At 37.8% G+C, this 25,901-nt stretch overlaps 1 protein-coding gene and 1 long non-coding RNA gene across 17 annotated transcripts in view; one reads left to right on the plus strand and one right to left on the minus strand.

Moving 5' to 3' along the window:
* The window catches only part of ENOX1 (ecto-NOX disulfide-thiol exchanger 1), a 522,650-nt gene that overhangs the window by 223,628 nt on the left and 273,121 nt on the right, over positions 1 to 25,901 (minus strand). For 14 of the 15 annotated variants that reach the window (XM_054701771.1, XM_054701766.1, XM_054701762.1 and 11 more), the window contains one exon: positions 20,539 to 20,685. The gene's annotated coding sequence lies outside the window, so the exon portion shown is untranslated. The remainder of the gene's footprint in view (positions 1 to 20,538; positions 20,686 to 25,901) is intronic. The other variant, XM_054701773.1, reaches the window with a different exon arrangement.
* LOC119258734 (uncharacterized) overlaps positions 8,934 to 25,901 on the plus strand; it is a 34,874-nt gene continuing 17,906 nt past the window's right edge. For both annotated transcript variants that reach the window (XR_005128309.2, XR_005128308.2), the window contains exons 1-3: positions 8,934 to 9,102; positions 11,335 to 11,392; positions 12,751 to 12,860. This is a non-coding gene — a long non-coding RNA (uncharacterized LOC119258734). The remainder of the gene's footprint in view (positions 9,103 to 11,334; positions 11,393 to 12,750; positions 12,861 to 25,901) is intronic.

Genomic DNA, 25,901 nt, shown 5'->3' on the forward strand with positions numbered 1-25,901 from the left:
AATCTACCAGGGTTTCATAAGGCAGACAAGTAAGTATAGTTTAACATCTCATCTATGTGGTACTATCAGTATCTTGGGTAGCTGATCACCAACACACTGGCTGAATAGCTGCCAATTCAGTAGATTTGATTTGGTTATGATGATAGGCAGTTTACTGGGGCACATCTGGCAATTTTGGCCAGCAATGAATGAAATGAATCAACCATGTAGTGATTGGAAAGGCTGCTCAGTGATCAGTGTGACCTGGATGGAAAATTACTGTGGGAGAAATTAATCTTTAGGCTGTAGGACTGTACCATGATACCAAAATAAAACTCAGACATTTATGATGAGTAACCTTAATGCTACAATTAAAAATTATTAAAAATATTCCTAAATTAGTAAATTACTTTCACTTTTCCTACCAGTGTAGAAGAGATTGTGCTAAATATTGCTGGGAATGAAAAGGATATATAGTAAGAAAGAAGCCAAAGAACCTACCGGAAAAAAAATCTATGAGCCAGGTGCTCTGTCAGTAACTTTACAATTAAACTTCAAAAAGTTTTTGTTTTCTCTTTTGTAAAATTAACTGTCCTCAAGGAGCTTATGGTTTAATTGATTATATTTTTAAAAAGTGGGCTTTTCACTTGATGCCTTCTTCCCAGAAAATTCATTCTTAATTTATCTACATAGCAGAGATAAAATTGAATGAATATTTTGATGATTTTTAATTAATTACAAATAAGAAAGTCCCTTCCCTCATCTTAATTTCAGGAAGTCTATGAAATCTTATTCCAATATTTTCCTTTTGTTCTTATTCTGTCTCTTTCCCCTGAAAGCTGCCAAGACTTTGAAGTGCTCTGATTATTTCTATCTTTGCCTTAAATACTGTACTTACTCCCCCAAAATACTTTTTCCTCTTCTCAAAAGGGAAAAAATAAAACCCCAAAACTCTGTAGTATTCACAGAATGTGTTTGTTAGTTACACTGTGGCTGACTGTTCTGGTTTGTCCAGCACTGATGGTTGACCACCATGGCGGACTTTCTAGTCTAAAACTGGCCTGTCCCTGCCAGAGACAGTGGGTCACCTTGGTTGGTCACTTGAGAAAAGGACTGGATGTAGCCATGGAAATCTGCATCAGAAAGCTGCAATTTAATCCTCCTATTAGAAGAAACTGCTTTCCTTGCTAAACAGCTGTACAAAGCAATCAAACACCAGACAGATCAATGAATTTGATGACCTTTATATTTCCTTTATACCACTGGTTGTCATTCTGACTTCTTACTGGAGTCATCTGATTAGCTTTTAAAAAATGATACTATTCCCTGATTTAATTGTTCTGAAGCTAAGTCCCAGTCATCACCATAGATGTTTGAAATTCCCCAGCTGAGTGTAATGTTAGCCAGGGCTGAGAAATACTAACTTATCTACGTACATTCTGAATTCAAACCAAAGGTCTAGCAAGAACCATTCAAGGCAAAGAAATATATATCTGATCTCTGGCTTTCGAAATGTTACATGCAAGTTTTCACTTCACACTGAAAACAAAAGAAAACCCTCAGACTGACTTTAAATTTATTCACCTATGGGCCATAATGTAAGTTTTTCCCTTGTCATGTTTTTATTTTGAACATTGATCACCACCATCTATCGACATACTTTCTTGCATATACTATATTAGGCACAGTGGGGCCACAAAGATTTAAAAGTCACCGTCTCTGCCTTTAGGGAGCTCATAGTGAAATACATGACGGATGTCTACGTGATCAAGGCAAAGACCTCAAGGGGAGCACAAAGACAAAATGACTATGTCCTGGGATAGCTAAGAAATCTAAACAGAGCAGGTAGGATTTAAAGGTCTTGAGGACTGGGTAGAATTTCAATAAGAGGACTAGAAAAAACACTCCAAGTAGGGAGAAAAGTGGTTTGGGGGTGGCTAAGAAGCAATAAGACTATTAAATATAATATATATATATACAAACAGTAAATTCACATTCTGAGCAATGTGAACCAGGTCTGGGAAATGTACATGGCTTTATAAAAGGCAGCTTGCTAAGTAAGGGGACATAATTAGCTCAGTCACTTTTGGGGGGATAACCACTTATGACATTGTAAAGAAGAATTGGACTGGCAGATGAAACAGGTGATTCAGTATAATCATAAAGATAAGCTTGGTTTAAAATTTGAGAACAAACCACTGAATTGCAATAGCACAAATCCTTACTTTCTCTCGTGCTGGGCCCACTGAACAGACCTAATCACCCAGACACCAAGGCAAATGCTGCCTATATCCCTGCCAAAATCTGGGGGTGTCTACTCTATCTGACGAAATGGTTATTTAATGTTGAAGGAACAAAAATTAGGCAAAACTTATCTTAAATGTCATGTTATGTGATTATCAATTACTGATGTTTCATTATGGTTGATCTTTGAACAACATTATTTTGAAGAGCCTGGGCTCACACTTTTCTGTAAACAGATGACATTCTTATAGTATCAATACAGTGAGGAACTATAAGTGTATTTTCTCTTTCTTATGATTTTATTAACGAACTTCTCTCTTGCAGTACATAATAAATATCACATACAAAATATGTGTTAACTGACTACTTATGTTCTTGATAGGAATTTCAATTCAAATCCAGCTTTCAGTGGCAAAATTTTGGGAGAGTCAAAGTTATGCATGGATTTTCCAACTGTTTGGGGGTCAGTGCCCCTAATTCCCAAGCAATCCAAGTGTTAACTGTACTTATATTATGTAATGGTCTTTTGTCTGGATTTCAGAATTAAAACATCACTATTCCATTTGTCTTTGCCTCCTAAAATAGTTCATCTTCATATTTATTCCAATATCTGGTCTTCATGCAAGATATTAACTAAATGCCAATGAATGATCTGGGTATACATCATCTCAGGAAGTCAGTTGGCAAAATTAACATTTAGAAGTAGGCACCACTGGTTATTTCACACATTATTAACTTATATTACAATTCAAATAAGCTTACAGCTGGCAAAAAAATCTCTTCTGTAAAGTGATCTCAAACATAATAGGCTTAATCAGAGATAAATTAAATTAGGCAGCCATGCATACTGCAGCATATTAATTCTGAGTAGTTATTAAATACATTTTCTGTTATCAGTGGTGTGAACAACATTATAAGCAAACAAATTTTCAAAAGGGTAGCAAAAAAAGTTTATGTTTGGGATGCTATGTATTTGACATTTTCCCATGTCTCCTTATAATAATAAATAATCTTTTCTGCTAATAATGGCAGTAGGTTAAGTGTCCCTAAATGAGTCAACTATACTCCCAGGCAATTAAGCAAAAGACAAATCTGTCAGTGTGGTTATGGATTTTTCCAAAAGGAACTTTTCTATGGTAATTTTTAAAAGAAGGCATTAGTGAGTCAGAGAGGAAGCAAAAATATCCAAGATATATGGCAATAAACATTCTTTATGTTAAAACTGATGCATATAATCTATGTTTTGGGTTATCTGTGCTGACTGTGAATATTCAAAGAAGGAAATTATTAAGGTGGAATGCCATTTTGCAAATAAAATCCCACTATTTCCTCTTTCCTTAAATGGCAGTAATCTAAGCCATCAAACTAGCACTCACAGGTAGCACTCTACAAGTTATGAAATGTTGCTTTTATGAAAGAACATAAAGAAGATACATGTTAGCTGACATATATGTTTGTGTGTGTGGGTGAGATCACACACATACACACACTCTCACACACAATGTTATGTTACCTTACTCGATGCACTTTTACCACATTATCTTATTCTTTTTATTAATCAGACCCTTTAATTTCTTTTTTTTTTTTAAGATTTATTTATTTATTTATACAAGCACTGGGCACAGTCAGAAGCGCGGGAGGGTGAGAGAATTCACCAGAGCCAGAGCAGGGAGCAGAGCAGGCAGAAGGACCGAAGTACACTGCTGTGGGGAGCAGCGGGCGGCAGGAGAGGTCTGCGTGCCATGTGGGACCCTCCTCTGGTGGCCGGGGAGCAGCCGGGGATCGAACCAGCGCTGCAGAGGCTGCGGGCAGCTTCGCAACCCAGCGCTCAATCGCTGCACCACCGGGGAGGCCCCACACCCTTTAATTTCTGTATCCAGAGGCAATTCAAGTTGTTCTGCCCCCAAGTCTGAGAGACACATTTGACTTTTTTTGTACTTTGCACATTTAAAGCTCAATGTAAGGTGACAAGAACATTAGGTTGCCCAGCAAGTAAAATGTGAAACTAATCACAATCTGTTCTTAGCCGTAGGTACAATAATTGGCAAATTAAAGTGCCTGAGAATAGCTGGGCCACCCGCATCAAAAGGCATCACCTTGGAATAGCTAATGAAGACAAATGGACACAGCTAGCTTTACTGACAACTCTGTCAAACACCCGCGGACCGAAAAGGCAACATTACAGTACCTATTTAATTTTTGTAAAGTACATACTGTGGAGAAATATTATTTAAAGGATTCAAATCCAACCACCCTCAGTATTTTGTAGATATATGTAGTTTGAATTAAGACTATTACTTACTCCTGAAAACCAAATGCTTTTCCTCCTAAGTTGGAAAAATGGAATCCACTTGCTTATTAAAATGTTCAATTTGTAACTTTATAACAACTAGATTCAAATAAATATAAATGCCACAAAAAAAAAAGGAAATAACTTGCAACTCTTCATTCATCCATCCCTCCCATTTATTCAACGTTTACTGAACAGCTACCATGTGTTAAGCACTATGCTTAATTCTAAGCATGGAGAGATGAATGACTTCTCTTTAAGGAGCTTGTTCACTACTGGTAGAAAGATGCATAAATACAGATGATTAGGAGGGACTAGTTGTAGAAATATTTTCAGAGTACTCCTCTCCCTCTTAGAAACTTCAGAGAGGAGATGGCTCGAGTTGAACTCCAGGATAATATAAAGAGGATATAAAATGAAGAGTTTTTGAGGCTGAACAAGCTTGAGAGAAGTTTTCTGAGCTGAAAGAACAGCTTGTGCAAAATCAACAACAAGGTCATGGTCTGCCAGAAGAAAAGAAATTGCTTTTAGAATAAATGAAGGAAATAAATACAGGGGCCAAGAGGTCAACAGACGATGAAGATAAAAGAAAGGCAACTGTAAGAATATGAAGGGTTCTAGAAGACATGTCAAGGAGTCTGGATTTAACTCTATAAGGCAGTAGTTTGCAAGATACACGCCATATAACCCTGAGTCCAGAAACTGAGGGAGGAAAGGAATGAGGAAGAGACCAGATGATCAGGACGCCCTGCAACCTGACTTCACCCAAACAGTGTGGCAAACGTCTGTTTTATAATAATTCTTTTTAATATTCTTAATATTTAAATAACTTTTTACTTTGAAATTATGTTAGATATATGGAAAAGTTGTAAAAATAATGCAGAGCTCGCACAAAGCCTCCTCCTAGTTTCTCCTAATGCTAAGATCAAATATTGCCATTTGTCACAGCCTAGAAACCAACACTGATACATCCCTATTAAAGTCCAGACTTCCTACATATTTCATCAGTTTTTCCACTAATGTGCTTTCTCTGTTCCAGAAACTAATCCAAGACACCACATTCCACTTAATCATCAAGTCTCTGTGGTCTATTTTGATGTGTGACAGTTTCCCAGTTTTTCCTTATTACTCATGACCTTGACAGTCTTGAGGAATGTTAGCCAGGTATTTATACAATGTCCCTCATTTTGGGATTGTCTGATGTTTTCTTCACAACTAGACTGGGGTCATGAGTTTGAGGCAGATTACCACAGAAGTGAGGTAGACTTTTCATCATCTTATATCAGGAGCATGTTATATATCAGTAAGTCTTACTATTTTTGTGATACCCAAATTGACTACTTGGCTAAGGTGGCATTTGCCAGGTTTCCCTTACTGTAGTTCCCATCTTTCCTCCTTATGTATTCTCTTATGGAGAAGTTAGTCACTGAATCCAGGTCACATTTAAGGGTAAGGGTAAGCCTCCCTTCTAGGAGGGGACTGTATCTACTTGTATCATTTGAAATTCTTCTGCAAGGGCAATTCTATTCCATTTATTTATATATTTATTTTACACTTTGGGTTATAATCCTAAACCACATTATATATTTTGCTGCTCAAATAATTCCAGCTTTGGTCAATGGGAGCTTTTCTCAGGTTGGCTTTTATATTCCTTTGAAAAGTTCCCATCTTTTCTCTCTTTTTTACTTTTTTTTTAAAGCATTTTACTACTTTAAGTCATAGCAGATGTTCCAGGCTTATATTGCATTTTTCTGCCCCATCTTTACATCCAGTCATTTCTGAAGATTCCTAGTTCCTTTTATTGGAAGAGGCCATTTAGAAACCAACGTCTGAGCACTGGTGTGTTAGCTGCTACTGAGCTGTGACTGTCTCAGCAGAAAGAGCTACAAATTCTACACATATATTCAAGCCCAGACATGTACACACCGCGACAAATGTTCATGTACCTGTTCATCTATGTAAAAGTTAAGCTAACCATGAGTTGGTAATGACAAGTCCAACACTATGCAACACTGAAGAGTTCCTTTAAGCTTTCTTCCTCTCTTATCTGCAAAGGCACTGAGGGAGAAACCTGATTCTCAACATTCATTTACATATTTGCTCAATTCCAGCACTAGAGCTTTCTTTTTTGAAAGCAGACTTCTATTATTTTATAATAATTGAAAAAGGCTGTAAAATACACATAGCAAGGGAAGGTCATTAAATTACTTACTATAGAAAAGCAGTATGATTATGTTTTTAGAAAAAATTGGATTGAAGGGGGCTAAGAAAAAGATAATGGAGAGAGGCGATGCTGTGATCTGCACAGAGGGCACTGAGGACCAGGAAATGAAATAAACAGCAGTTGTGGAAATAGAGAAAGAGCCAATTTGATCAACATCAAGTTGATATTTTAGAAGATTAATACAGAACTTAAGTGATTAATGTGGAAAGTGGCAGAGAGAAGTTGGAGATGAATGTGGATGAATAAGGGTGACGTGTGTTTATTTGAGTATTAGAAAATATATTGGGAAGAAAGGATTTGGGAAGAATGTAATTGAGTTGAGGGCATTATAAATGAAATATCCATGTGGACATGCTTCAAAGACCTCCTGAAATGTGGTTCTGGATTTCAAGAGAGTTGTCTAAGCTGCAGCTGTGAATTTCAGGGTCTTAATCTTAAACAGGAAGACTAAAAATCTTGGGACTGGGCAAAAGTGCCAGAAATGTGTTAAGAATAACAACTAGAATATAAAGGACAATGGCCTATACAACATTAATATTTAGAGATAAATGCTGAATCATAATGCATGTAAGGTGAAAAGGTTTGAATTAGATAGTATATACTGCTATATAAATATATTTTCTATCCAGTATCATGACTGTAATTATTATTTTTTTTTACTGAATTTCATGCTTCTGGGCATTCAGAAAGATTATAATTCCTACTATCCCTTGCGTTTATTTATAAGCACATAACTAATTCTAGCAAAAGGAATGTGAGTAGAAGTAACACTTGCCACATGTGGCTGGAGTCCTGTGGGATCCTCTAATTCATTGTCTATTTCATTGATATCAGACATAGCAAAGTGGAAGATTCCAGAAGTAAAAAAATAAAAACTATATGATAGATCAATAAAGAAAAAAACTCTTTTAAAAATTAAACATTAAAAAGGCCTTCCTGGTAAAACACGAACTAGGAATGAAAGACAACTTTTCCAATCTCATTTAAAAATATCCAAAAATCCCACAGCTAAAATCTTACACAATTTTTTATATGATAACAGATTTCTCATAACATTAGGAGAAAGACAAGGGTGCCCATTCTCATTGTTTCTGTTCAGCATTGTATAGGAGTTTTGAGTCATTACAATAGAGAAAAAGAAATGAAACACAGAAATTAGAAAGAAACAAAACTGACTCTATGTGTGTGTATGTATATTTACAGATATATCAGTAAATCTACAAACAATGTTTAGAACTAGTAAGTAAATTTATAAAAGTCACATGTGTTTTATCAAGATATAGTTCACATTCCTCACACTTCATTCTTTTACAATGCATAGTTCAATAGATTTTGTTATATGCACTGATTGTATAACCACTACACTTTTCTATCCAGAACAATTTTATCACCAAAAAAGAAAGCTTGTACCTTTCAGCAGTCACTCCCCTCTCTCCTTAGTCCCTGAACCACCAATTTTTTCCTTGTCCTCATGAAGACACCTATCAGACATCTTATATAGATGGCTTCTTTTTTTTGGCATAATGTTTTCAAGGTTCATCTACACTGTAGCATGTATCAGTATTTCATGCCCTTTTTTTGGCTGAATAACATTCCATTACATGTATATACTATATTTTGTTTATTCATCAGTTGGTGGATATTTGGGTTGTTTATATTGTTGGCTATTAGGAATAATATTGCTATGGACATTTGAATGCAAGTTTTCATATGAACATATATTTTTCAATTCTCTTGGGTCTATATCTAGAAGTAGAATAGTAGAGTCAAGTGATAACTCTATGATTAATTTTTTGAAGTAATGCCAAACTGTTTTCCAAAGTGGCTGCAACATTTTCTATTCCTATAAAAATATATGGGGTTCCAACGTTGCCACATCCCTGGCAACACTATTAGTATCTGTCTTTTTCTTTTATGATAGTAATTCAAGTATGTGTGAAGTGGAATTTCACTGAGGTTTTGATTTGCATTTTCCTAATGACTAATGATGTTGAGCATCTTTTCATTTGATTATTGGTTATTTGCATATGTCCTTTGGAGAAATGTCTAATCAAATCTTTTCTCCATTTTTGAATTGGGTTTTTCTTTTTATCATTGAGCTCTTTATCTATTATAGATTCTAGACCTTACCCTATACTTTCTCCCATCACAAAGGACTGTTCTAGAATGTTTATAACTTCATTCATAATAGTCAGAACCTAGAACACTAGAATAGGAAGTGTCAGTAGAAGGAAGGGTATAACAAAAACTGTGGTATATTTCACACAGTAGAATATCATTCACCAAGAAATAGAAAATAACTACTGACACACTCAAGAAGATATTAATCACAAAAACATACAATGTGAAAGAATTACTCAAACATGTAAGCAGTGTACAATTCTATTTATATGAATTTATGTAACTAGAATTGATTTACTGTGGAGTGGATAATGGTTGGGGATTTGCTGGGAAGGAGTTTGAGATAACTTTCTGGGGTGACACAGATTTGGGTGGCACAAGTATATAATTTGTTGGAACTAATGAAAATGAACACTTAAGAACTGTGTATTTTTACATAAATGCATATACAAATTTTACATAGAAATTTTACTTAAAAATCATATAATCTCAGAAACTTTCAATTCTAGGAATGAAACATATGCCAAAGAATTTAGAGGGGAATTGCAGTAATGTCTATGACTTCCTTTGATGTATTCAAATGTATCCAAAATAAGATAGATTCATGGATGAACATACAGATAGAATGATGCATAGTGGTGGGTATCTAAATGTAATTTTCTGTAATTTTCCTTTAAATTTTCGGAATGGCTAGACATTTTCAGAACAAAAGTGTTGCAAAAGGAAACAAATCCTGACTATGGAACCTCTCATGAATGAGAAAAATTAAAAAGTTAAAAGAGGAGAACGCAATCCCAGTTTTATAAATTACTAGTCATGTGAACTTAGCAAAGTTTTTTTATGTCTAAATTTCCTTATTATAATATTTAAATAATAAATAATACCTACCACACAGGATTATTGCTAATAAATGTGAAGAACAGTTTTGTTGTAAACAGCAGAGAAAATGTTTTAGCCACTGTGGCCCACAAAAAGAAAAGGTTTTAGACACAAAAGGAGATTAATGTCTTCACATTTTGCTATAAAGTAACTGTAATTTTCTTCAAAATCAGATTCACTATGATTTTTTTTTCTATGTGTGAATGTCATATATTAGGATCCCTAAGTGAAAAAGCTAGTAGAAAGGAAATATTGTAATTTTTAAAACCCATAAAGCATATTTTTAGAAATGGTATTTCCTTGACTTTCATTCTTGGAAAATGCTAACACACGGCATGAAACACGCTGGGCCTAGAAAGGAAAGCTTGCCAGATGCCACAGCAATAAATAGAGCAGGGCCTTGGAGTGAGACATGAAGCTCAAAAATGCAGAGTCCCATCTCCAGCACCCTTCCCATCTGGCATTTAGTCCTCTGTGGTCATGGGATTTTTGAAAATTCACCTTCATAGACAACCATTAATTAATTTTCTTATTTATTTACTTAATAGGCATTTAAATCATAGCCTACTATGGGCAAAGTTCTATGTGTGTCCTTCAGTCCCTGAGAAACATGAAACTGGGTAAAGTAAGTTAAGTAAAAATAAATTCTAAAAGCAGTATAATGACAGGTTAGGACTATTTATATCCTCCTACCTTCTCTTTTTAATATTCATTTAAAAATACAAGTTTAGCATTTTCAATCAATAGAGTAAACAGCAATTTTTTTTTCATGAATGACAGGAAATCTCACTGGAAAGAAGGCAGCAGAGTTTTTTATGGGTTATGTCTCACTTTGCTGAGAAGTGTATAAATAAAAATTTGTTTTCATAAATTATGTTTCCATAGTACTTATAAATTTTATTGTTTCAAATATATTAAATACAAGTGAAATTTCTTAATGTGTTTTTTTAACCTTCAATTTAGTAATGTCTCTAATTAAAGAAAAACAACAAAACTGAGCCCTAGAATGTTGACAACTATTTCATCTTTTATGATTTTATTGTTCTTTGGGTTGTCAAATATATATACTTGTGATAATTCTAAGAAATTGTGATTAATAGATTTTACCCAGGATTGAAAAACAACAAAAAAATTCTCTTAAAGAAAAAGCACATTCCTTTCCCTTAAGTCATCCTTATTTTGGGATTATACATTTTCTACTAAAATTTAGGATGGAATTTCTAACAGCAGTGGTATTGTTCAGTAAATAGCAGTCTTTTGTGTATGTGAAACATTTCAAATGAATGGAAATGGTCTTAGACATTTTATCTGGAAAATTTTTGACTATATTATTTATTTGAATGTTGTCCATATTTTCAAGAAATAATTTAGAAAAATGTCTTTTTCACAAAAATGTCTTTCTCTTGTGTCTATTTAAAAAGGAACTCCATCTCTCACCTGCAACACACACACACACAGACACACACCCTATTTGTTATCAACAGAAGCTAAAGAAACATTGGCTGCATGCCCAATTCTGGGATCACAGGGAAGAGAAAGCTGGCCAGCAATCACCTCTCCTAACCCTTATCTTTTCTTCCCTCTTATCTCTCCCCAGCTAAAGGTGCAGGGGTGTCCATATTCCAGGACTTCTACCTTGAGGGGAGACACAAGCTGTGAGTCAGGAGGCCTGCACTTTAATGTCTCATTATTCTTCTCTTTGAGTGAAAGCATACTCAAGAGGAAATAAAATGTTATATATATATATATATATATTATTTTAACAATTTATTTATTTATTTATGCAAACATTGGGTACAGTCAGAAGCACGGGAGGGTGAGAGAATTCACCAGAGCCAGAGCAGAGAGCAGAGCAGGCAGACTGACGAAATACACTGCTGAGGGGAGCAGTGGGCGGCAGGAGAGGTCTGTGCGCCATGTGGGACCCTCACCCGGTGGCTGGGGATCGAACTAGCACTGCAGAGGCTGCAGGCAGCTTCGCAGCCCAGTGCTCAACCGCTGTGCCACCGGGGAGGCCCTAAAATGGTATATATAAATGAAAATACTGAGTTACATGGAAACCATCTTTCTGGGTTTCACCACCAATGAACCTGTACTCTTCAAACATCCTTTCAATTTAAATAGAAAGAACCTGTCAAAGAAGTCTATTAGGACACCTATATTCAAATAGTTCACCACTGACTTTTGGGTGAATTCATTTTTCCTACATTAATACTAGTTGCTACAATGGTAAAAGGTCAAAACTTAACTAATTCCATCCAGTGTACATCATCTTAGAGTAAAATTATTAGGGGGGAAATCATGGGTTCATGAAGCAGGACAGAGGATTTTTGTTGCTGTTGAGGTTTTTATTAGCCACAATCTTATATTACTGTATTTACTGAGAATACATAACTGTCCTTGAAATTAAACATACCTAATTCCTACAAGTGTGCTCTCTCTCTAGTTCACCCAAATTAGGGAGGTTTCCCTATGCTAATTTTGTCTATTTCACAAGCATCCTTGAGATCCTTTGTCCTTAATTATTTATGTGTCTGTCTTAAGTATTAAAAGCACACTTGAAACTTGCAATTTTTCTAAGTTCCTAACACTTATTAGCTTTGTTTTCTGCCTAGACCTGTTAACCTAATTTTGTCTCCAACACTTTTGGGAATAATGCATTACTTATCTCTAAATTTTGCATAGCTGTTTTTAGCACTAAAGGATTCAACAGCAGGTTTCAATTTCTCAAAATGAAATTTGCTGATTCTCTAATCTGAATTAAAAGCCACACTTATTTACTTTCCTCCATTCTGTTTCAAATGTTAACAGATAATTTCTCAAATTATAGTTGAGTTATTTGTTAGCCAACATCATGAGCAATATTCTTTCTGCCAAATCATTGATGGCCTAATTGTTTTCTCCCCCACCCACCCTATATTTTATGAACCCTGATATAAAAGAAAAGGAAAACAAAATGTAGAAGAATTACAGTAGCCTATTACTGGACACACTTTCTCATTTTCCTTTGCAGTTTCTTGGCTGGTGCGAGAACTCAGCTGCTCCTTCCAGCTCCTGAGAGAATGCGCCTGGAGGGAGGGGAAGGGTTTGCCAGAGAATCTGCAGATCTGGTGATAAATAGAGGTGAGTCCTGATGTAACAACTTGGAGGCAGATGGATGATTGGGGCAGCTATTTTATTTCTGAAATAAAAACCACCAGAAATAAAGACTGTATACTTTGGGGCCTCCCTGGTGGTGCAAGGGGTTGAGACACAGCCTATGGGGCTATCCACCACTGCAGCACGAGATCAATCCCAGCCAGGGAGCTGCCCAAATGGCACAGCAGACCTCTCCTGGCTTACCTGCTGCTCCCCTCAGCAGTGTATTTCAATCAGTCTGCCTGTTCTGTTCCCCACTCTGTCTCTGGTGAATTCTCTCACCCCCATACCTCTACCCTGTACCCCAGTTCTTATATGCATAAGTGAATAAATCTTTAAAAAAATAAAAGACTATACTTTGTTGGAATGCCATCACACTTATCAACATATATGCCAAATGAAAACTCAATGCCATCCACAGATCTAGCATTATGGTGGATCCTGATAAAAATCATAATTTATTGTCAGAAAACAGTACCAGTAATCTCATACTAGGGATTAGTAATTCCAGAACAAATTCTACTTGAAAAACAAATATGAGCTAAGAGTGAAATCATTTCCCTGAAGATTCCACACATTTATGGAAATCCAAGTGGTGTGGAGGGGCCCAGGCACTCAGCTTTAGGTCATGTGCACAAGGACAGACATAAACCCTGACAGAAACACTATTTTCTGAGGACTTATGCTCAGTTCCAAAACATCTGATGAAAACTAAACTTGGAACAAATCTTAGCTTAGTAGAACTCCATCAAAGACAGCAAAAATAAAGATCAAGGGGGGAAAAAAACCTACAAACTTGAATTACAGGAAAGACCAGACCATTTCTTGCAAGGGAAACCAAAAGAAATTCTCAGTAGTTATTAATCTCTTTAGATAGAAAATTACACTTGGCAAGTAGCGTGATCATTTACAGACTACTAATTTCCAGTATCTTGAAGGTAATAAATAATTAAACTGGACCCAGGAAAAGCTGTCAGTTCAGAAATAATTGCTTTTACTCTTTCATTTTTCTGAGTTGCATTTTTCCAATGGTGTCAACTGGCTCGGCCCACAATTGTATACAAAAATATACACCACCAAAAAAGCTCTAATCTTTAAAATAGCAAAACAAGAAAAGAATTGGGGAATAATCCAAACTGTAAGATATACAGCTTTTAAATGTTTAAGGGAATAGATACTTCTTTTAGAGCCCTCAACATCCTAGGAACCCCACAGAAATTTTAATTTTAATAACTTTTGGGAGCTGATACTCTCCATTAATTCTGATCATTAATTTGTCTTTAGACCAAGCTCAGCCTTCAGTTACAGGCGATAGAAAATGTTGAAGCTAAGTGTTCTTGTAAGTGAAAGATGATTACTGGAACTCAAATAAGCTTCAAAGTCAAATGACTGTAACCAACCTCTACAGATATTTATAACTGAAACCTCTAGAAGTGTTTATTACTTTGTTTATCCCTTTAACCAATCAACAAAGATTTATTTATCACATGCTAGTCAAAACACTCACAAAACAACCCCAAATTCTTCTTGAAAATACAAATATATATTCACTTGGGGATTTTGGGTAGCTTCCAGTTTTTAATTTTTTTTAAAAAGATTTATTTATTTATTTATACAAGTACTGGGTACAGTCAGAAGCATGGGAGGGTGAGAGAATACACCAGAACCAGAGTGGAGAGCAGAACAGGCAGACTGACTAAATACACTGCTGAGGGGAGCAGCGGGCGCGGCAGGAGAGGTCTGCAGTGCCAGATGGGATCCTAGCCAGCGGCCGTGGATCAAACCGGTGCTGCAGAGGCTGCGGGCAGCTTCGCAGCCCAGTGCTCAACCACTGCGCCACCAGGGAGGCCCAGCTTCCAGTTTTTGAAGATACTAGGCACTAAGCAACATTTAACTTTAGATTTTGAAATCTTTAACATTATACCAAAAACCGTGCACTTTGTTTTAAGTTATTATGAAACCAAGAAACAAGAGGAAATTTTTACTTAGTCCAATAGAAGAGAAAAGGTCTCCAAAACCAGTGGATCTCTGAAATAAAATAAAATAAAATAAAATATAGGAGAATGTGCAAATTTTATAAGAAATCTCTCTTCTGGACACCAGGTGAACCTCAGAGGCCACAAATCAAAAGTAGTCCCTTCTCCCTTATTTCCTTCTCTATTATTTGCTCTATTTCCTTTGTCTTTTCTTACTGTTTAGCTACAATGATACTTGATTGAGATTGAAATGGTAAAGTCACCTTAAAAACTGCTCACAGGAAAAACCAGTAGGAAATAACAGAGGTTTATAGGCCAACAGCAATAAAACAAAGTATAAAATTCTGTTGATAAGAAGACAGTAAAAGGTTTTTTAATCATAGAATTTAAAGAACAAGTATTACCAAAGTACCTATTCTATAGCAGGCAGCATATAGCAGCACCACACAGTAAACCCAAGTGTATTATGAATGATGAGATGGGTGCAGGGGGGTTATGGATAGAGAGAAAGGATGATTCCTTTTAACTTTAAAAAGGGAGACCAAAGCAAGTATGGTACTACCAAGTTTTTAAAATATGGGGGGTGGGTGCATACACTTTATTTTTTTCAGTATATAAACTACTTCATAATAAAGTAAATATGTATTTTTAAATGCCAATTTTTTAAAAGTAGCCAGCAATTAGAAGATGTTGTTCCAATAAGTCCAATTTTCCTACTTCTGAGCTAGGAATACACATGGCTAATTATTTTCCATCTTTAGCAAGAGGAACAACGAAGAGTTGATAGAGAAGAAAAGGCTGTTCTTGATAAATGATTAAGTCAGTGGCATTTGTGGCAAATGGATGGTCATTCTGGATGGAAATGAATCACTGTACATGATAATTCCAAACCCTCTGGGTTTCAGATGTGCATGATAATACTGAATCCTCAGGGTTTAAGAGAGTATTTCACCTTACATACTGTCTCTGGAGGGTACTCTCCTTCTTCCTTAAGGGGCGTGAATTTAAGGTTTAGGGGGGAATGAATGCCACATTTTCATTATTGCTAAAAATGTATAAAGTCTGGATTCTGTAATAACAGTTTGCTCATTTTAAGCACTGATTAGCTAGACAAGACTGGAACTGACTTTTTAAAACAATTCTCACAAAGATTTCCTTTTCTTTCATAATTGCATGCAACATTTTCTAATGTCATTCTAAAGAGTTGATTGAGTGCTAGGGGGATTTCGGCAGAAGAGGTCCCACAACCATTTTACTAACTTTGGATCATAAGCAATATTAAGAATTAATAGCAAGGAGCCAGAGGATGTGTGTGTGTGTGTGTGTGTGTGTGTGTGTGTGTGTGTACACGTGCATTTTCAAATCAGTGATAACTAACCTGAAACATTTCACTAGTGAAGCAAGAGTCCCTTGAGATACATTGTTTAATATAAAGGCTGGAAATAGATCACAGACACAAGGGATATGACCCAGCACACATTTTTTTTCTGCAAAGTAGTTTATATGCATGATGATTAGATATATATCCACAATAAGAGGCAAACTGGCCTATAATTTTCAATATTACATTCTTGTACTTTTTATTATATGTTATTTTTCAACCAGTAGAAGAACATGTTCTCATAAAGCTAATATTTATTCTTCCATGTTTATAGAGCTAGTGGTGCTTTTCAGGAAATGAGAAACTCTGAGAAGTCAAATATAAGTTGGTTATAACAAAAGAAGACTGGATAGGAAAATCGCCAAGTTTCAAAAATTGAACTCAGTCATAAAGCTTTACATAATTAAATAACACAATAATAAAAATAGATAAATAAAATAAAATAAATAATATTATTTAAACAATAATTTAAATAACATGAGATAAGGGAAGTCTGTGATGTTAACGATTTTTTCTATATAAATGTGGTCTTTTTATAGATGATGAATCTTATCATGTAGGATGCCTCATTTTACTAGAAAGCAGAGTGCTACTGTCAGTTCCCGTTTTCAACTCTGCACTGCACTTGTATGTTCTGTGAGCATTAGGGCTGCACTAAGTGCCATCCACTGTAACACGACACCCTTACTTAGGACTGGATCTTCATGTCATGAATTCTCACTCCTCTTCATCTCTATTAAGTAACCTCTGTACCATGGGAAATCAACAATCTCTGAAGTTACATGTAAGGAACACAGTAATGGCAGACTCCCTGGTGGTGCAGGGGTTAAGTCTCAACATTATCACCTCTGTGGCTTGAGTTCCATTCTGCCAGGGAGTTGACCCACATATGGCGCAGCAGACCTCTCCTATCTGGCCCTCTGCACCCCTCAGCAGTTTATTTTAGTATTTTGCCTGTTCTGCTCCCCACTCTGTCTCTGAATCCTCTCATTCATTGCCCCATCCCACCTCCTCGAGCCCATACTCCAGTTCTTCTACTCGAAAATAAAAAAGAAAGAAAGAACACAGTAATGAAAAAAAAAAGTTTTCCCAAGATAAGGCTGGCTCCTATATTAAAGTAAATGTCTAAAGATATGTCCTGCAAGCCACATATTTGTAGGAGAAATTTCTCCAAATGCAGTTGTTCCCACATTCTTTCCTTTAAATTTATATTTTCACTAGAGGCTTTGGAAGAATCTGGAGAAATGAGTCTTTGAGTCGTTTCCCCATTCTCTAGATGCATGAAGAATAAAGTGGGGGCTGCTGACAAGTAAATGAGAGAAGAGATAGAATCCTGCAGGAGGATAGTAGGGTAGGTGAGTCACGAGACATTGGCACCGGAGAGAGAATTTCAACTGATCTTCAAATTTCTGACTCTGTGTAATGGTATAGAGGGTTGAAACTAGGGTGAGTGGTGAAAAAAACTCCTTTGTTATTTACCTTTTTCTCAATCTTCCCTTAGGTCATATTTTGTACCCCTCCCTCTTTCAGTGACTGTTCTTAGTGTCATCAGCACTACAACTTCCTGAAGTCCAGGCCCTGTCTGGTCTGTCAGCCCTAATGGCTATCCTCTCTTAGCTATTTTCCAGCACTGACTTCTGGACTATCTTTCCCATATGCATATCATTGTAAAAAACACAGTGATCTTCCTTAAACACCAAACCAGAAATTCTGGCTCTCCAAGAGAGCATCCAAGTACACATGTTAGTGTATTTCTAGACAGCTTAAAAAAAAAAATGTAATCCCAGAATAGAAACGTGACTGAGTCAAAAAAGAAAGGCACCCAGAGTTAAACGCTGAGGTGTGGGCCAGCTCCACCCTTCACTCAGCTCTGCCAGCTCCAGCATTCTCAGCCTCATGTGAGCAGAGTGTAGTGAGGGAGTCCTCTGCAGGGAAATGTGAGGGCAGCATTGAATTTGGCTATAACCACCACCAAGAACCAGGGGTGCTAGAGGTCTTTGGTTTCTGGGAACCGGGATTATTAACTTCCAAAATCAAGAGAATAACTTTGCATCAAAAAAACTGCCCCCTTCAAATTACCAATAATGATCCCCTTAAGGTTTCTCAATAGGTGATTTTTAACATTTCTTCAAATAGTCTGGAATCTTTTTTTTTTTTTTTAAGATTTATTTATTCATACAAGCACTGGGTACAGTCATAAGCGCGGGTGGGGGGGGGGTGAGAGAATTCACCAGAGCCAGAGGGGTGAGCAGAATAGGCAGACTGATGAAGTACACTGCTGAGGGGAGCAACGGGTGCGGCAGGAGAGGTCTGCGCGCCATGTGGGACTCTTGCCTGTGGCCGGGGATCGAACTGGCGCTGCAGAGGCTGTGGTCAGCTTCGCAACCCAGCGCTCAACCAACCACTGTGCCACCCGGGAGGCCCTAGTCTGGAATCTTAAACTCAGAAAAGTACTAGGAGGATAAGTAAAATTTTGGATTATGAAATTTGTAGGAAAAGATTTTTTAAAACAGGCTTATCTCTCCTCAAGAGAAAATGGAAGACTAGAGAACTGAGTCTTTAATGATAGAACAGGACTCTGACCAATAAACCCTTTCTTCTTGGGGGAAGAGATACAACATCATAATAGGAGGTCAGGGTGTACGTAGGTTTTCTTAACAACAGGGTCTAAGACAGGAAGATATTTAATTAGGTTCCCAAAAGAAACTGAATACCTAGGTGGGGACATTTGAGAACACAGATATTCTCATTGGTTTCAGATAGTCCAGTGGGATCTTGTTCATATACTAGATAGGGGTATTTAGGTAACTTCTCAGGTCCTATCCAGCACTCATGTTTCCATAGATACACTTATTAGGTTCCAATACACAGCAGTATCCTACTAAATTGATGGCCTGAAGAGTCAAGGATGGAAACACAAGTTTCCATCCACCATCTTCCCCAATGCACATCACGTGCTTCCTACTTCAAAGTGAATCATTCATAAGGCCCAACAATGAAGGGTGCAGTGGGCAAACTGGAATCCAGGCTAGCACTGCAGCAAAATCAACTTTGATTTCTCAGTAGAAATAAAAGAAGGGGAAAAAAAACACACCCACAGTAAAGGACTATTAGGGGAGAAAACATTTGTCACAGCGGACAGAATAGAAGTCCAGCCAAATGAAATAAAAAGACATGTCATTCTAGGGAAAGTACTGCATTCCTTCTCCCTTGCTCTTCATTTAGTTTTTGTCCACTCAATGTACCAAGCAGTAGTCTCTCTCCTCTTCACTTTTCCATCTATGAAAGATGCATGGATTGAATTTAGCCTTTGGGTCGGTCTTTGTCAGAAAGTACTTTCAAAATAAAAGTGCTTCACTTGGTGCTATCTCAACAGCAAAACATCTACTTTCAAAATAAAGTGCTTCCTTCACCAGTAAAGCTTTTCCTTGAGTAAGCTCAATATTGATAGTAATTTTTCAAGCTGTTAATATACACACATTAACAACAACAACAACAACAACAACAACAACAACAACAACAATCCTGTTCTATCTTTGTAACTCACAGGGTGAGTACTACTTGGCAGAAACTAAATCAAAATACTCTGGCTAGGCCTGCCTGGTGGCTTAGGGGTTACATGTCAGTACTACAACTACTACAGTCTGAGTTCGATCCCCAGCCACGGAGCTAAATCACATATGGCACAGCAGACCTCTTCTGTCTTACCAGCTGCTCTCCTTAGCAGTGTATTTCAGCAAATCTGCCTGTTCTGCTCCCCACTCTGACTCTGTTGAAACCCTCTCCCATGCATCTCTGGCCTACACCCTATTTCTTCTCTGTAAAATAAAATAAAATAATCTGGCCATTGAGACTCTATTATCACAATGATACTAGTTGATATTGAAAAGCACATTTTTGAATTTCAATATTTCAAAATATAATTTATCCACAAGCTCTTAATTAATTGAAAGTACTTAACAAAATTTGATATATGTAGACACTCAATATAAATTTTTTGACTCTATTCAGTGAGACTTTATGAATGCAGAAATAAAATTTGTTTTTAGCCAATATGGGAGTATTTTATTTCTAATATTTTTGTAACATCCCACAGAGGATATAATAATAAGTATGAGAAGTATCATATCAAATTTATTTTAATTTATATCCCTCTCCCAATGAAATTAAAGGATTTCAATCTGTGTATAACCTACTTCCAGAGTTCTTACTGCATTAAAAAAGAATATAACTACTACTTATTTTTAAGATGTCCCTCAAAATTTAGAGTATATTCAGTGAGAGAAATGGAAAAATCAACACAAACCTTAAGACCTCCAGCAGATCAGAAGACAAATATGTTCTTTGAGGACTTGATTGAAACAGCAGCGTATTCACAAAAGTCTTTTAAATAGGAGCCATTCACAAAGGAAGTCCCGTGGAAGACAATGTGGCTTTGACATGCCAGATGCTTCTGGAAGCAAAAGTGAGCACATGATTAGGAAATATCCAGCACCATCACTGCTGCCCTGTCACTGAGTCAGAATGCTATGTTAGATACCTACTGCTGTTAGTTACACAATGGCATTCATTTCTATCAATTCTGCACCCCGAATCTTACTCCAAAATGGTAGTAAATAACATTGTGTTTAGAAATTTCTCAAGATAGGGCCTCCCCTGGTGGCACAGCGGTTGAGCGCTGGGTTGCGAAGCTGCCCGCAGCCTCTGCAGTGCCGGTTCGATCCCTGGCCACCGAGCGAGGGTCCCACATGGTGCGCAGACCTCTCCTGCCGCCTGCTGCTTCCCTCAGCAGTGTACTTCGTCAGTCTGCCTGTTCTGCTCCCTGCTCTGGCTCTGGTGAATTCTCTCACCCTCCTTCGCTTCTGACTGTACCCAGTGCTTGTAGAAATAGATAAGTAAATCTTTAAAAAAAAAAAAAAAAGAAATTTCTCAAGATAGGAGTACTTTATGAGTGAACTCTGCTTTTTCCCTTCCCTAACCAAGCTGGGACTGAAAAACTGAATGGGATGTGAGTTGGAGGCCCTAGCTCAACTAGTGACTGAGTGAGTGCCCAGCAGCTGCAGGTCAGTGTGCAGGGGACTTTGTATACATGGGCTCTTCAACAGAACCATGGCCTGAAGCTGGAGAGGAGTGGCTCCATGCTACAGATGACAAAACTAAAGCAGATTCCTGCATTCTGGCTTAAACATTGAAGGCCTCAGGGCTGGCTGTTTCCCTCATTTTCCTGGAGGCCATATGGTTTAGAAAAGTATTTCACAAAGAGGGTAGATAGGAGAACTGAAAATTCTACAATAAATGATATTAATACAAATATTACCAAATTAATTAAGAAATCTTCTCTCCAAATTCACCTTTGTTTTTTATCAAATGCCATCTTACTAATTCACAGGCCACAGACACCAGCTTTAAGCGTGGTGTTTTTTCTCCCATGCTTCTCTATGCAAACTGAGGGAATGCATCAGGATCCAGCAGTCCCCTCGTGCTATGGGGTAGATTTCCAGGTCGTGATGCATCAAGGAGCAATTCAAAAGTCTTGTCCTGCTCTGGCCACTCTGCATGACCCACAGTTCACTCACTGACCAGGTGAAGGAGAGCAGCACCTTCCCAAGGACTTTCCTGATGTGGTTAGGAACAGAGTGCATGCCTTCTGTGGACAGCACATCATCACTGTGTTCTGCGGCTCTGTCTCATTGTCTTGAACAGCTGAGTGTGACTGAGCAAAGGCTCAGCAGAGGTGCCCCTAGCTTTCTATTCTCATTTCACTCAAAATTCCACATGGTACTGGTGGTTCCTGGGCCAATACAGAGCATCCCTCAGCCCACCCTCCACCAGCTGCAGCAGCCACTATCAGTCACTGCCAGCCCAGAAAACACTTCAAAATTCTCCCCTTCAAGGTTGCAGGTTTTAGTACCCCCAGCTTCTGCCTGAGCCTCACATCCACATGGCGTTTGGAGTGCTCCTCGGAGAGGCTAGAGAATGATGGAGCAGGAAGGTCACCCAGAACCTTTGAAATTTTTATTTCATTTTATTTTTGGCAACAAAAGCTTAAGTTATGAATAAAGAAACAAGGAAAAACTGATTGCATTTTCAGAGTTCTACAGGACAGAAGCCTGGGATTATTACATGGAGAAAGAAAAAAAAAAAAAAGAGGAAAGAGAATAGAGCCAAACAGAGCTGGTTTATCTTTGCATGAAAGAAGGGAGAAGAACTGCACAGAGAATGGAGGAAGAAATGTCCTTGGACCACAGACTCTAACCTAAATTATGGAAATACAAAATAAACAGAAACTCTTCTTAAAACTTTTTATGCTAGCATTTGGTTTTTGTAGGCCACTCACAAGTCAACTTTCGGCTTATAAACCTAAACTCACAGCCTTACGAGTCAATCAATAATAGAAAATTTTGATGACTACTGAAAAAAAGCAAGACATTCTTCCCCTAAAGCATTTCATTGTCCTGTAGGGGGATACAACCAGGATGTCAAAAATTATATGTAAGAAAGCGATACTAACAAATGTTTGAAAGAAAGGGATAGGGAACCAGACTGCCTGTGGGTGTCCGTGCCTCCTTCCTCACTAGCTGCATAGCCTGGGGGAAGGAGTAAGACCTTGGTATTTAAACTCTCCAAACTCAGCATCTTCATCTGCAAAATAGAGAAGTGATATACTTCCCTCTGGATGTTGTGAGAATTAAGTAAGATAACCTATAGAAGGTGCTTGGCACAACGGATGGCACAGAGTAAGAACTCATCAAATATTAGGAAGAAGTAGGAGTAGTAGTCTCTCAGAGGATGATGACCTCATGAAGCAAAAAGTGCTCTGATGCTTTAGAAGGTTTGAGGATTCTCTTTGTCTGAGATGAAGAGAAAAAAGAAGCCTTGTGTGGAAGACAGTATTTAAGATCAACCATAATTAAACAGAAAGAAATGATTAGGCTATTATAGATCCTCTCATGATAATTAAAAAACTAGAAAATGAGCCATATTAGGAAAAAAAAAAAATCCTTGAAATTAGACATTATTTTCCAGATTTGGTATGAAAGTGAATATCTACCATAAAACACAGCCAGGGAAAGACATAGGAAGAAAAGATATGTCGTGCCATTAAGAAAGATACAGTATCCTCCTGGATTCTGTTCCATTTAACTGTAATCCAAAATGACACCATGACTTTTAAAGGAACCTGGCAAGCTCTAGACACACCATTTTTAAATTTAACCTCAAATTTAAATCACAGGGCTGGAGACTCAAATCTTCAATGTGACCTTTATAGGGTATTGTTCAACAAAACATGTCTGTCACTGTGCAGAGAGATTATACACCCTGTTATTCTGGAAAGTATAATAAGATGATGTACTATATTGTTACAAGACAGGGCCACAAAATAATTGTGGCTGTGATTTTTCTAGAAACAATGAAAATAAAGTTGATTGGTTCATTCATATAGAAATCTTGTCTTATCGAATTAATGAACATTCCTGTTTTCCTCATATTTTAGATTTCATTTAATTCAGAAGCAGCTTGGCAGGAATCTCATCATTTATGAATTTAAAATATTCTCTGAATAAAACCCTCTCTCGAGGGCTTTTTTGAGCCACACTAGTTTGTCCTTGCCAGGCTGGTACAGTACTGAGCAGGAGAGCTGGAAGACATGGTGGCTGGAGTTTGCCCACACCCTCCCTGCTTCTAGCCCTGGGAGGTCTGCTTAAGAAAGTGAACTTGCAAACACTGGTGTCATCTTTTCCTGCTCCATCTCTTCCACTGATCTGTAAAATCCTATCAATTCTTCTCCCCATTTGTCCAAGTCATAACATCACATTTCATGTACTACCATAAGAGTCTATCTGATTTTGTTTCTTGAAACACATTCTGAAAGTCATCAAAAAGATCTGTCATGCTCTCTGATTCATAGGTGGTGGTGATAAATAAATATTTAAATAAAAAGTGAATGAACAGATACAGAGAACAGACTGGTGGTTGCCAGAGACAGGGATGGGGTAGGGGAGCAGGAGAAATTGGTTAAAAGGGGGTAAAAGAAAAAGTGTCAAGTGCTTGCTCAGAATAAAAAACAAAATAAATGAAGTGGTGAATGAATGAAATAGCTTTTAAATGCAACTCTGTGTATTTTCACTACTCAAGAATCTATAAGGTCAGGATCAGATCTAAGTTCCTCATTTTGCATATCTTCCCATCACCCTCTCTAATCTTAAAACAGACTGTTTCTAATATAAAACGTTGGGTCAAACATAAGTCGTCTGCTTATCATGGTCTACTCACCTTAGAGTGAGTCACAACTTAGGAGAACATCATCATCACCCAGGTCTCTTGAATTAGAATAATTAGGGGAAAGGCCTCACCGTTATTTAAAATGCTCCACAGAACCCTTGTACACTGTTGTTGGGAATGTGGAATAATCCAGCCTCTATGAAAATCAGTATGGAGGTATCTCAAAAAATAAATACAGATCTAGCATATGATCCAGCAATTCTACTCTTAGGCATCTACCCAAAGAATGCTTCTCTAGCCCCTTACTGCTTTAATTTTGTATTGCCTTAGAGCTTTCATTATTTTATTCTTTATTAGTTTATCTCTGAAAATAGATTATAAGAACCTTGAAGGCAGAAATTGTATTTTAAAATTTAGTGTCCCCCATAGCATCTAGCATATTTGTTTGACATTAAATAATTCAAAAATTATGAAATAATTGATTTTTCCACACTGTGCATCAGTGTAAATATCTACTGTGGAGAGCTTAGGCATCTTATAGTACTTAGTGACATGGAAGTATTAATAATAATAACAACATGGAGGGTAAGTGGAACAGGTACACATATGAAAGAGCAAAAGAGTAACTCCAAATATTAAATTAAAAATTAAAAATATATATAGGGGCGGAGCAACATGGCGGCGAGGAGACGCTGCGAGTAAGATCTCCCATTAAAAAAAGTTAATAGGGAGGAAAAGCGGCAGGTCCCAGTGAGAACCGGGACACGGAAGGAAGATAAACGGGTGATGCCAGCAAACTGCCCGAAGAAGAAAGTTGCCATAAAAGAGGACCAGAAGGGAGGGAAGCGCAGAACCCTGCTCCCCTCCACCGCCCACAGAGGCGGCACTCTCAGACCAGCAGAGAGGAGGAAAACAACAAACTAAAACGACCAACAAGAACAAACGATGCAGCAAGCAGGACTGTGAGTGTGCAGCCACCACACCCCGTGAACGGGAGCTGAGGCGAACCCTGCAGGATCCGCCGCAGCGGTGAGCAATGCGCGCTTGAAAAGCAAGTGCTGACCGGGATCGCAGCTGCCCAGGTCCCCGTGCCTGCGACCTAGGATTGCGGGGAGACGCGTGGAGGCCCTCACGGGGGTGAAAGTCCCTCCCTGAGTGAGCAGGAACCAGGCGCCCAGGCACGGGAGCGGTGCAAAAGGCGCCATTCCCGCGCCACTGAACTGGGCTACAGCCCGCGTCCTGGAACTGAGGGCTTTGAACTGAGACCTGGGGCACGAAAATTCGGGGCGTGGGTTCTCCACGACGGTGGGGCACAAGGCAGACACAGCACCCCAAAGCTGTTGAGGTTTACCCTACCATTCCCGCTCTGTTCCCTGTCCCACGGGGTGGGGGGGGGCGAAAAACAGCCCCCCAAGGACAATAGGAGAGATCTCTGGCGCCACCTAG

This window comes from Talpa occidentalis, unplaced genomic scaffold (assembly GCF_014898055.3).
Source record: "Talpa occidentalis isolate TD23 unplaced genomic scaffold, MPIMG_talOcc4v2.1 talOcc4.5, whole genome shotgun sequence".
NCBI classification, from domain to species: Eukaryota; Metazoa; Chordata; class Mammalia; order Eulipotyphla; family Talpidae; genus Talpa; species Talpa occidentalis.